Below are 12,600 nucleotides of genomic sequence, written 5' to 3' on the forward strand. Positions count from 1 at the left end.
AACGCATGCAATTTGAAATTGAATTTTTTTAATCAAAATGAGTGTTCAGTTCAAGCTTCTTACCATGTACTACATGTTTTTCATTGTCTCATATCATCAATTTGAGTCGATTATCCATTGTTTGGCAAGAAATGTGAGATCGAAAGTCTTTAAAGTAAGTGGATACAATCACTGCCATCGATGGTATCGAAACGAAACTTATCGAAGCGATTTTATAATCGGGCAATTTTATTTTTCGTACACATATTTTTACATTTATAGTTGGTATTATATATCACATATTGCCATAAAAAATATATGTATATACACAAGTTGTTTAGGGTCTATTGCTCTTCATAGAAAACCTTTTGTTTTAATTTCAATTATTTAAAAATAGATCATTTAATAGAAAAAATAATATTTACTAAAAACGGTTGTTGAACCTAATAAGAAATTAATATTTAAGAACATACTTAAAACATCACAAAATATTTACATAGTTTGACGTAATCGAAAAAGTGCCTGATTCAATCTGTTCAGGAACTTCCGTTATTGAAACATCACAATCTTCTCTTTTAAACTTAATATACCTTGATATATATTACATATATAAATGGTATAGTAATGTTTAATGATGAGTTCTCTTTTGCTTTTTCCGATTAAGATTCAATCAAGATTTTTGTACTATTTTAAATGGATATAAAATTTATTCATGATTTTGAATAAATAAATTCTAAACAAATAGTTTTTTTATTTATTTATTTATAAAACCATAACGCAAAGCCACAATTCTCAAACAAGAAATATTAATGATTAGTTTGTTTTTCTCTTCTATTTAAATAGCTAATTATAAATGAAACCACAAGGGTATGCCTTAGATCTACATACATCCCACACATACTAAAGTAGCTTATTATCTTGAAACAGTTGTAGAATAATAGAACTTTTGCATGCATGATCTAGCGACCGTTATGTAGTTGTGAATGTGCTTGGTATTTTATATTGTCTGTTCTTTTTATACCATTTATATATGAAATATACATAGTATATTAAGTTTAGTCCCAAGTTTGTAACGCTTTCAAATATTAATGCTACAAATAAAATGTTGGTATAGGTGATCATAGAATCATCTAATTAGTCCATTTTCGGTTGTTCGTCCGTACGCCCGTCTGTGAACACGATAACACAAAAACGAAGAAAGATATCAAGCTGAAATTCAGCGCACTCAAGACGTAAAAAGTGAGGTCGTGTTCGTAAATGAACAACATAGGTCAATTGGGTCTTGGGTCCGTAGGACCAATCTTGTAAACCGTTAGAGATAGAACAAAAGTTTAAATGTAAAAAATGTTCCTTACTTATTAAAAAATAAACAACTAGAAATATTTTTTTTGTAAACCTCACTGTTTACTCATGAGGACACACGTTAATATGAGATTATCAGTTATGTATGTATGACATGTAATAGATAAATGTGTAATGTGATAGAGTAATCAACACTGTCTATCAGGGGCGTAACTACCGCCGTATCAGCCGTATCAATGACACGGGGCCCCCGGGCTACAGAGGCCCCCAGACTAACAATTTACACAATGTATATATTTAACCATGTAAACTCGCAGCAGCATATTACTGCATCCCTATCTTATAATATTTGTAAAATAACTTATTTTAAAACCTAAGGGGGCCCGCAGCTCAATGGGGCCCCCCAACCAATTTTGATATAGGGCCCCTCCAAGGCAAGCTACGCCTCTGCTGTCTATACATGGTATTTTAATAATTAACTCAGTCAATTGATTGTTTTCACTTGTTTTATGTTATTTACAGTCGTTTTCTAACACCAAGGTTTTTCAGGAAATTAGAGTTTAAGAAATAATTTGAATAAACCGGGCTTCCAATTAAATAAAAAAACTAATCGGTTATTAGGAAGCTACGATGTCATAGGTACATGGATAAAAAAAAACTCGTAATATATTACAAATTTGGTGGAAGCGGTGAGTAAATTATATATTGTGATAAATATATATGTTCAAGATGCTGATTTGCGCTTCCACCATTATAAATATCCTCTTACAAACTTAGAAAAAGTTGTATTTTTTACTGATTGATAAGATATTTATCAAATATAAGTAGCTAAAAAAACATATTGATCTAAATAAGAACTGTTAAAAATGACGAACGTTGATTTTAACGTTTGTGTATACCACAAATACGTTGCTGTATTTTTAGATACATGCTATATATTATTTTATTCTTGTTAGACATACACAATCGTTAAATATAATGTTTATTTACATTTAATATATTAATAAATTTGACAATATTTAAGAAAATTTTAATTTTCCAAAATATTTCCAAATAAAAAGAATATATTTAATATTTATATTATACCTATGTATAAATGTATCTAGGTAGGTATATGTATTTATAAACTCTTTCAATCATAATAAATTATATCATGCTTCAATTAATTATACAATTTACAATTTGTGTTTTTAACAAATAGTATAAGTAGGGTTGTCAACCCAAATCCGGATTACATATCGATAAGATCGGATAAATTTGAAGATACCTAAAAATATTTGTGCCTTTTAGATTAAGATTTTGTGACGAATTTCACATGATCATTCCCTTGTATGTGATTCGAGAATACTGAAATATATGAAAAAACTAGCATTATTGGCGTCAAATTTAAGAATGTTAGACATGAAAACCGACAAGCATATGGCCTGCAAAAGACCAAATGGCTTGATGGTCTAAGAGACCTTATAAGGTCGACCTTCACCCATTTGATAACCAGATGAGACATATTTTTTAAAAATTTTATTGATTTTTAAACAAGCCTATCATAGTTTTTCTATCGAAAAGTGTACATGGCTATTTTTAATAATTAAATTAATTTTAATCAATATTTCCATGAGTGATTTTTTTCAGGCAAGTCTATACCTTTATTTTCATAATTAAATTATCTTTCTTCTGATACCAATTTCGATTGGTTAACAGATCGGTGTAGTTACCTGTACTGACTTACCTGCTCATATGGTTTGAATAGATCTATACTGATATGTTAACCAATCGAAATTTTAATCAGAAGAAAGATAATTTAATTACGAAAATAATGGTATTGGCATACCTGAACAAAACCGTTCATGGCAAAATTTAATTGAAATTATTTTAATTTAAAATAGGCATGAACAGTTTTCGTTTAAAAATCAATAAAATTTCACAAAAAGTATGTATCATCTGGTTATCAGATGGGTGAAAATCGACCTTACACCGTTTCCTGTAGGTAGTATGAACTATTTTATACTTGTAGAAGTTAACGAATACATAAAATCGTAGGGTTAAAACGATTAGACTTTCATATTTTGGACTAAATAAAATCATTCTTGAAATTTTATCTAGACAGTTCAGAAAATTTTGAGTTTTAAAATTTTTTTCTCCATTTCCTTTTACTGAATTATTACTTTGACGTATTTTATTTTAAAATAAATTCACTTCGATAAATCTTTTTTTTTCGAGATGAAAGAACAGTTTCTCGTTGAAACTGAACTGATTATCGTTCCTATTTTCATGAAATTAGTTCTTTTTTACCTGAAGATCGGGAAAAATTATTTTAGAACTTTCGGTTTAAGTCTGATAAGTTGGCAACCCTAAATTTGAAGAAAGTAAAGTATATATATCTTACACTTAGATCATGTTTAAATAAAGGGGACCTTTAAAATAAGACATGCTATAGATGTATATTTTTTGATTTTTGTTATTTTAACAAACATCGTAGGCATCTTTCGATCTTAAATGCTTTTATGTATTATCAGTTTAAAGCAGTGTTGGAGAAAATGTGAATAGTGAATAATGCTTAATCGTGACTCCAAGAAACTATAGGTGCCACTATAATGGCGCGGTGGTTGAAGAGGATATAAACATTTTATCTTCATGGTATATAGAAAAAGGGAGGCTCTTAGAGCGCAAACTATTATAAGACACATAAATGCAGAATATTCTAGAATATGGCACGTAAAAATATCCATGAATGCTAATTTTTTGCCGCGTGGTAAATAAGCTCCTGAGTCGATGTGGAGCATTTTCTCTCATTGATCATCTATATGACAGGGCGGCCATTTTGGAGATCGAGGGGATAGGGGAAATAAAATTTGTAAAAATTGAGAAAAATTTCTGAGCCTTATCAAGTAAGCTCTCTAATGATCGCACAAACGTTACATACTGCTGACAGATATCCCTCCCCCTCTCCCTTCTCCTAAACACCCGAAAAAGGGTGACTTGATTTGATTTATGTTAGTCTAGAGGAAAGAGAAGATATGGCTGTTAGCATTATGTAACATTTGTGCGGTCGTTAGTAAACTTATTTGGCAAGGAACAGAAATTTTTTCAATTTTTAATCGTTTTATTTCCACTTGCCCCTCTATCTCGAAAATAGTCGCTCTGCCATATATCTATGAGAGAAAATGTCCCACATCGATTATTGAGCTTTATTTACAACTCGCCAGAAAGTTAGGGTTCATGAATTCTTACTTACTTAATAGAAAAGCAAAATGTCTAAAAGTTTGATGTTCACTGTATGATTGTTTTAAAAGTATGAGGATATTTTAGAAATTGTAACATAAATTATTTAGAAAAACTAAGATAGAAAAATGAGGGATATTTGACTGTATTTTTACTTGTTAATTTCATTATTTTGACTATAGATTTGTTTATTTTGATGATTATAACTAAAGAGTGATTTATATTTTACTAAATATCTACGAAAAGTTTGTATATATTTGTTAAGGCATTAATTTATCATAATATTATCCGTTAAAAATAGTAAAAAAATTATTTGAAATAACTTCGGATGGATTAAAACATCAATCGTTTTAAAATTAACCAATCAAAATCAACGAATTTAAACTCGATTATTTCAGAGAATACCTTTAATTCAGAGACATGTGGTGTTCTTATTTTTTTCATTTTCATTTTCTAAGGGTTTTGAGACCAATTTACATTATTGATAAAAAAAAACGAAATAGAAATAAACATGAACTTTTTCTATCTCTGAAGACGAGGTACAGATATTTATTGATTCAAATTGATCAATTTATGTGAACACTTAGTAGGAGAGATAACAGAGTTGTGTAATAATTCTTACACAGAAAAAAATGATTTAATTGGTTCGAGAATATCAACAGGAAAACGAAAATTTTTTTTAGCCAAGAAATTTTTCTTGTTACAGGTAAGTACATTTTCTGGTGTTTTTAGGATATTTTTTTTCTACCTGAACTGTTTTCTCAAGCATAATATTCTTTTTGGTTGAAGCTATAAATTTTTGATAAACAGAAAAAACATACGAAGAAAACAAATAAATACAGATGATGGACGAAAGTAGAAGTTGAAAGAGATCCAACAATTAATACTTTGTACTCTTTAATATATTCCCAAGACTAACTTGGCTATAGGACACCTCATAAAGAACATATATCGAGGGGAGTACAAGATGTCAAGACAATACCACGTTATCGCTGGAATGATCGAATGAAAACTTCAGAAAAATGTCGTTCATACACGAAAAGAGGAGGCTGTGGTCGCGATTGACTTGAAAGGGATAAGTAAGCCGCTGATTATAGTTACAAATTTTAGAAGCGACAGAGTTTTGAAGGTTGCTAAAATGTAAATTTATAACGACTTTAGAAGCTACAAAGCTAAAATCTAAAAACGCTTGAATATAAGACATTTTTGTCCCAGTTTTTTAGGTAAAATATATTAAAAGTTGTTAAATTATTATAATAATACTCATTATAAAAGTTCTCACTACTTTTGATGCGCATGAATTTAAGGCAGTATTATGTAGTACGGGAAAGAAAACACAGCGTAAAACTGGAGATCGTTCGCTCGGTTCCTAAAATTAAAGTTGTGTATTCCGCTAATTTAAATTTATGTGCGATAATAAAAGGAATGCACTAGAGGAGACAGCGATCAGTACGGAAACTGTAACATGTCATATTCCTACTGCCAAATTCTAAAATCAGGCACGACCTGTATCCATATGCCTATTCTGACTGACTTCAAATATTATACAATTAAAACTTGTAGTCCATGGAATAAATAATAAATAAAGATCGAACTTCTCGGGATCAGGAATCACAAAATACGATTTTGCAAATGTATCCATTATCATTGAAGAGCGAAAATAAAAATGGAGCTAGTTCATATTTCAAAAAACTGATCGTCCAATCTTGTAATGCTTATTTCATTTAATTTCTTAAAAATCGTTAGTTTCACGCAAAAAGGTAATTGTATGTTATTAGTAAGAAATTACCTAATACACAAATTTGATAACTACCATATTTTCGATAGCAGTGGTCGTTAACGAAATATTCGCGAAAAATCGTATTTTGTGACCTTTAACTACCGGTAACTTTTGTAGCGACATTCGGATCTATGGAGACTTTTAGAATTTTTTGGAAGCCATGAATAGATAGTTCATGCAAAGATCCAGCTTTCCGGGAAATTTTCCAGAAGTGAAATGTCTTTATTCTCTGTATTATTGGGATTTAGGAAGTAAAAATATATTTTTAAAGTAAATTACAAATCATCGTTGACAAGATAACAAACATATCGTATTTCACCCCTCTTTCTATATACGACGACGCTCGACAGTCGACACTTCATTTGCAGCAATGCAATGAAGACAGATTTATGATCGTATAGCGACTACACAGTTACTACCATTAAATTAAATATGCTCTCAAGCATCGTCATAGTCATCATCAAAGCATGGAATAAATTATACTATTAATAAGTAATTAAAAAAACTGTCACTTTTTAAAACAAAGTGCATTTTTTTCTTAAATTAAGCACGTATGAAAAGTTAAATTACATTTGATAATCGGAGAGGTGTCGTGATTTATACGACAGAATAGAATTGAAATGATTTTTTTCAAACTGCGTTCCAAAATAGATGCTCTGTACTCTGTATACAAAGGCGACTCTTTCTATATCGGCCAGTTTATTGGTATGTTTTTTGAAACACAAGCTTATGCATTGTGGATCCATAGGGTCGAATTTAGGACCTAGGGCCTACATTCAGCGCCTACACTATTACCTAATGAATTGATTCAATTCGCCATTTTTGCAAAACAGTATAATAAGAGGGTTTTTTAGTAAAAAGTCTAAAATAAACTAAGTAATTAATAAAATAAAAAACCTGACTATGTTAAATAAAATCTGAAAAGAAAAAAAAGTTCAGTAGTTTACATAGGACTTTAACAGTCGGGACCCATTAAAATGTAGATCGACTCAAATTTTCCCATTAATGGGCTCCGACTTTTAAAGTCGCTATGTAAACTACTGGACTTGTTTCTATCTTTTCAGATTTTATTTAACACAGTCGGGTTTTTTTTTTTTAAATTATTTATTTTTTATTGCATTGCAAGCGATTAAGAGGTATCTATATGTTAATTTTGGAACGCAAGGATAAATGGAGTATTGCGTAGCGTAGGCCATAATAAATGTTTTTGGATGATGAAAAATGAATAGAATTTTCATCTGACCATTTTTTTCCAGTTTGTAAAAAATTTACGAAACAGTCTTTTAATAAACAAACACGTAAGTAACTTTTAGAAGAGGTATCAGAAGCGGTATTTCTTGAGGCTCGACCCTTTCTTCGAAGTAAATTGATTTTTAATAACAAATGATATCCAATAAATAAATATTTTTGTACGAAAGTTTTAACTTTTTTTTATTTATCTATTAAAGAAAATAAACAAACTTTATTCACAATCATCTGTTATGTTCGATTCCATCAAAACTTTCACGCATCGCTTTAAAAATACCATATTTTGGACCAGCTGTGGGTCGGGGTTTTATAACGCCAACGAAGTTCTGAAAAAACAAACTTTTAACTCATTTATAGAAGTTCAAGCGAATCTTAAATAAACTAATTTTTCTAAGTTTAAATTTTAAAACTTAGTAAATGGTTTCGAAAAAATTAAAAAAAAGGACGCGACGAAAGAATATCAGATATAAGCGATAGTCAAAAAATTTAAAAATTGCAATTTTTGAAATTGTTTTTCTTAGACGGTGGATCATTTTGAAATTTTGAAAATACACTACCCGATGAATAAAAAAATATTTTATATAACTAGATAAAATTAAATATTATATATATATATATATATATATATATATATATATATATATATTCTATATCTAATTAGATATAATTTATATGTAGTTATATAAAATCGTGCAGGTGAAATATATAAAATTATATATAATTTTATTATATATATTTGTATCTTATTAGATACAATTCTTTATGATTTTCATTCACGATCTTATATAATTAATTAAAATTTTATAGAACTGTACGTAATTATATATAATTGGATTCAATAATATATAATTCTATGTAAATCGATTTTTCGATCTTATATAATGAATGAATATTATAACATAAACTTAGAAAAATTATTTTATTAAAGATTCGCTCGAACACCCTTAAACCTACAGTGCAAGACACCACGATACCAACCCCTTTCTCATAGAATATAGAATTTAGATATATAAAAGATTATAGCCAAAAATCTGGTCTCAAAACTTAGGTAGTTTGATTCTTGGATGAAAACTTTTTAAACATGAATTTGATGTATTCTGCCCTTTTCCAAATTTTACTGTAAAATTTTGTTTTTATTGGAGATAGGGTTTTTTTATGACGGAAGTATTTGTGAGTTTACAAAACTTTCTATTTTGTGGTAAGTTCTGTTCGTTAAGAGATTAAATAAATAAAATTCGAATCAAAAGTAGTTATAAAGCACTGCAGGTGAGATGAGAAAGGTATTCATTCTATGTGATAGAGTTTAGTGTTGCAGCTTCTTCTCACATAAAAATTGGTAAAAGAAATAATTGAAAATTCTTCTTACACCTTTCTTGAAAAATTTATACATATTAAAAATCATAATTATTGGTATTGGAATGAGAATCATTTCTTGAACCACTGCAGTGACAATTAATCCCATGTGGAAATTAGTTAATTGACATTTCATTACAATAATTACAAGAAGTCCCTAAAAAAAAAACTCGTGATTAGCAGAACCCCATTACTAAAGTCATATTTCCCCACCATTATATATTTCTTTTTATGAAAAACTTTTTATTGAAATGATATTTTTGTTCTTTCATGTTTTTGAAAACATGAAATATCTAGGTACTTAAAAGGGCTGGAAAGTTGACATATCTACAAAAGGAAAATCCAACTTATATACCGATTTTCGACTTTTTAGATCTTTTGGTAATGCTGTGCAGATATTCGAAGGCATAAATAGCGCGAAAATACAAATTATTTCGATGTAAAAAGGGGAATGGAAACTAGATGATTGACACTACTAAAAGGCACATTTTGGATACTCACCCAACCAATATACCGACTTGGAACCCTCCAGGTCAATTTGAAGAGGGCATATTAATCGCAACTCCTAAAATAAAATGTTAGGTACAGCATAGAGTTATTCACAATTCTTAAGCATTCAGGATTCAAGAACTATCCACTTTAAAATTCTTATCTGAAGTCTGATGCGATCTCACTTTTAATGTTATCGCGAAGCTAAATATAATAATTATTTACTCAAATCAACAGGATTCAGGATTCAAGGACTATTCACTTTAAAATTCCTATCTGAAGTCTGAGGGGATCCCATTTTTAATGTTGCCGAAACTAAACTTGAATTATTATTTACTTAAAATTACCGTTAAGACAATGATATTTGCAAACCAACAAAAACGTAAAAAGTATGATGGCCGTGAATTTCTCATAAATTCAACATCGGTACAAAATTTTTTTGAACCATAAAATATACAAATTGATATTAATTCTGCTAATCCAATAACAATTACTGATCTTCCAATTACATCCGAAAGTATTTTGTCAGAAATAAAACCGTCAGGACACTGCAAAGTACAAATTTTTGAATTTTTTCAAAATAAAAAATATTTTTGTATTTTGTGATCAGTTTTAAGCAATAAAGTATTCTTGTGATTTTTTCTCTAGATGCTTAGTTTGCAATATTCGATTTTAAGAAAAATGTGTTATTTTTTCAATCTCTGAGGGAATTCGTTTAGCTAACATAGCTCCTGCGCTAAGATGTTTTTTTGAAATTTGTACATTTTTTGAGGTATTGCAACTAAAGGGTTCTAGGCAGAAATATGAAATCGCCCAAAATTTTCATGTATCGGACATTTTCCATTTGGCAACTTTATCTTGGAAAATCAAGGGGAGATCCGTCAACATGACTGGAGATATGCCATGACCGTCATATAATTTAAGCGTAAGGTCAATTGTACAATGTTGCTAGATTTGGTCTAAATTCGATTCAAAAGCTACGTTAAAAAAGCTAAGCGGGAGTTAGTAAAACAGATTATTAATTTCGGCTTAGGAGGTAGCATTTATCTACAACATATATGTGCCTATGGACTTGTATAGTAAAAATACACCTACCCAACTGGTATTCAGTAAGGTAATCAATAAATATATTGTACACATTATGAATGTCCAAAATGTTTTGTGCTCTGCCACATACGAAATTCTTGAAAATATACACAATTTAAATGTTTCCAACAAAACTACCTAAATATTTTTTTACGAAATTAGTAGTTGATGTTAGGTTAGTTAAGATTAAACGAGTTTGGAAAGTAAAATGCCCAATGCTAACATACTAACAAGCAGCGTTCAATTTGAGTCGGAACGACGTTCAAATAATTAAATTGGAAAAATACAAATAAAGACAAAAATGGCAAATGCATGAATGGACCTCCTATTCAATTCGTTTACCCAGGCTAAGTGTCAACTCATGGCTTGTCTTTGGATACCACTCAGTATAATCAAAAGTTTGCTTTTCACATCAATAATTTGGAAGTAGTTTTTCTAGAAAGCATCGCTAATAGGTATTTCTAAACATTTGGCATGCTCACAAATGAAGTGGTGTATTTTTTGGAGAGAATGCTCTCTCGATGTATATTTTAAAGGCATTAATGTTATTTTTATAGCACACGCACTCGCTATTTTGTAAGCTAAAATTCTAAAGTGGTCACTTTACCAACCATTATTGTATCAATTGGCTTGCTAAGTAATAATACGAGCGCCAATGCAAGTCTAGACTTGTGGTTTAAATTATTTGTAGCTACCTTATTTTCAACTTTGATGATGAATTTCGTTATTACTTCATGAATGTAGACGAGCAATAAGAAAAGGAAAATCGAAAGTTAAATAATTAAACAAAATTTTCAATTTTCAATATTTTAAGAAAAAAAATAGAAATAGATTAAATTTTTAGAATTTATTTACATTTAATTCAACTTCATACACGAAAAAAATAAAGCATTTTATAAAAAATTGCTGTGACGCTCGTACATCCTTAACAATCTTGAAAATAATGTTTACATACAACTGCAATTGATTGAAGTGTAGCAAATGCAAAGTAATAAATAATTAAGAAAAATTGTGGAAATATCCAGTATCTTAATTTTTCTGGAAATACAAGAAATAATAAGTTCATTCCTAAAAATGAAACACAATGTTAGAAGAGTTCGAATAAAATTTATGAAATTTGAAATTGAAAGTAGTAAATTACAAGTGTGAAGTCTGAAAATTTTGAAGGGACTTAATAACGTGCTTTAAATTTTTTTTTATTACACAATCAACTGCATAACAGAATATACTTCGTAACTTTTAGGAATAATTATAGAATGTTACTCTTGACGACAATAAACGACTTGAATGATGTTCACAGTCTGTGTTCTACTTTATTAGTTATACTTTGTTTCTATACTATAAACCTTTATTGTCCCACAGTACTTTCTGAACCCAAGCTTAAATTATTTTAAAGAAATTATTACCTTCAGGAAAAATGTTACGAATACTTATGTCATATTTTTCCCTAATAGAATCCAAATTTGTGAAGAAAAACATTCCCATTAAAATATTGATAATAACACTCACAAAAATAAAAATTAACATATGCCTATGAACGAATTTATTTCGAAAATCGTAGCAAGAGCCTAAGGTAAGTAAAACACCACTGGATGTTCCAACACTTAAGAATGCTTGTATAGTAGCCTCGATCCACACCTAAAATGAAGTTTTTAATTAACATGTGAAGGCATCTTTTGAATTTTGTTAAGGAACATTCCAGGTTCTTCCTTTTTGAAAACATTGGATAGATGTAGTTAAATAAACAAATTTTGAAATGCTTAATAAACTGACCTTCGTACAGAAAAATTCTTTGGAACTAGGAATCCAAAACATAGAATACATTGTTTTAACACTCATTGTACGAATACTTATTGCAAAAAACAGTAGTATGAAGCAAACAGATGGAAGCAATGTTATACGAATTACCTGGAATTTTAAATTAGTATTAATAAGTTCTCCGAGCGAAGTCTTTTGTTATTTGTCGTCAAAATAAATGATATTTTGTCACCTCAATGCAGAAAGTGTTCTGCCTCCGCCGGTGAGAACAATAGTATACACACTAAGGGAGAAAGTGAAGAATGTGTCAGATCTCATGTTCATTGTCGCCTCGGGCGATCTTTTTACTTTTGCTCCCTAGATATGTAATTTACTATTAATGAAAT

This window comes from Chrysoperla carnea, chromosome 3 (assembly GCF_905475395.1).
Source record: "Chrysoperla carnea chromosome 3, inChrCarn1.1, whole genome shotgun sequence".
NCBI classification, from domain to species: Eukaryota; Metazoa; Arthropoda; class Insecta; order Neuroptera; family Chrysopidae; genus Chrysoperla; species Chrysoperla carnea.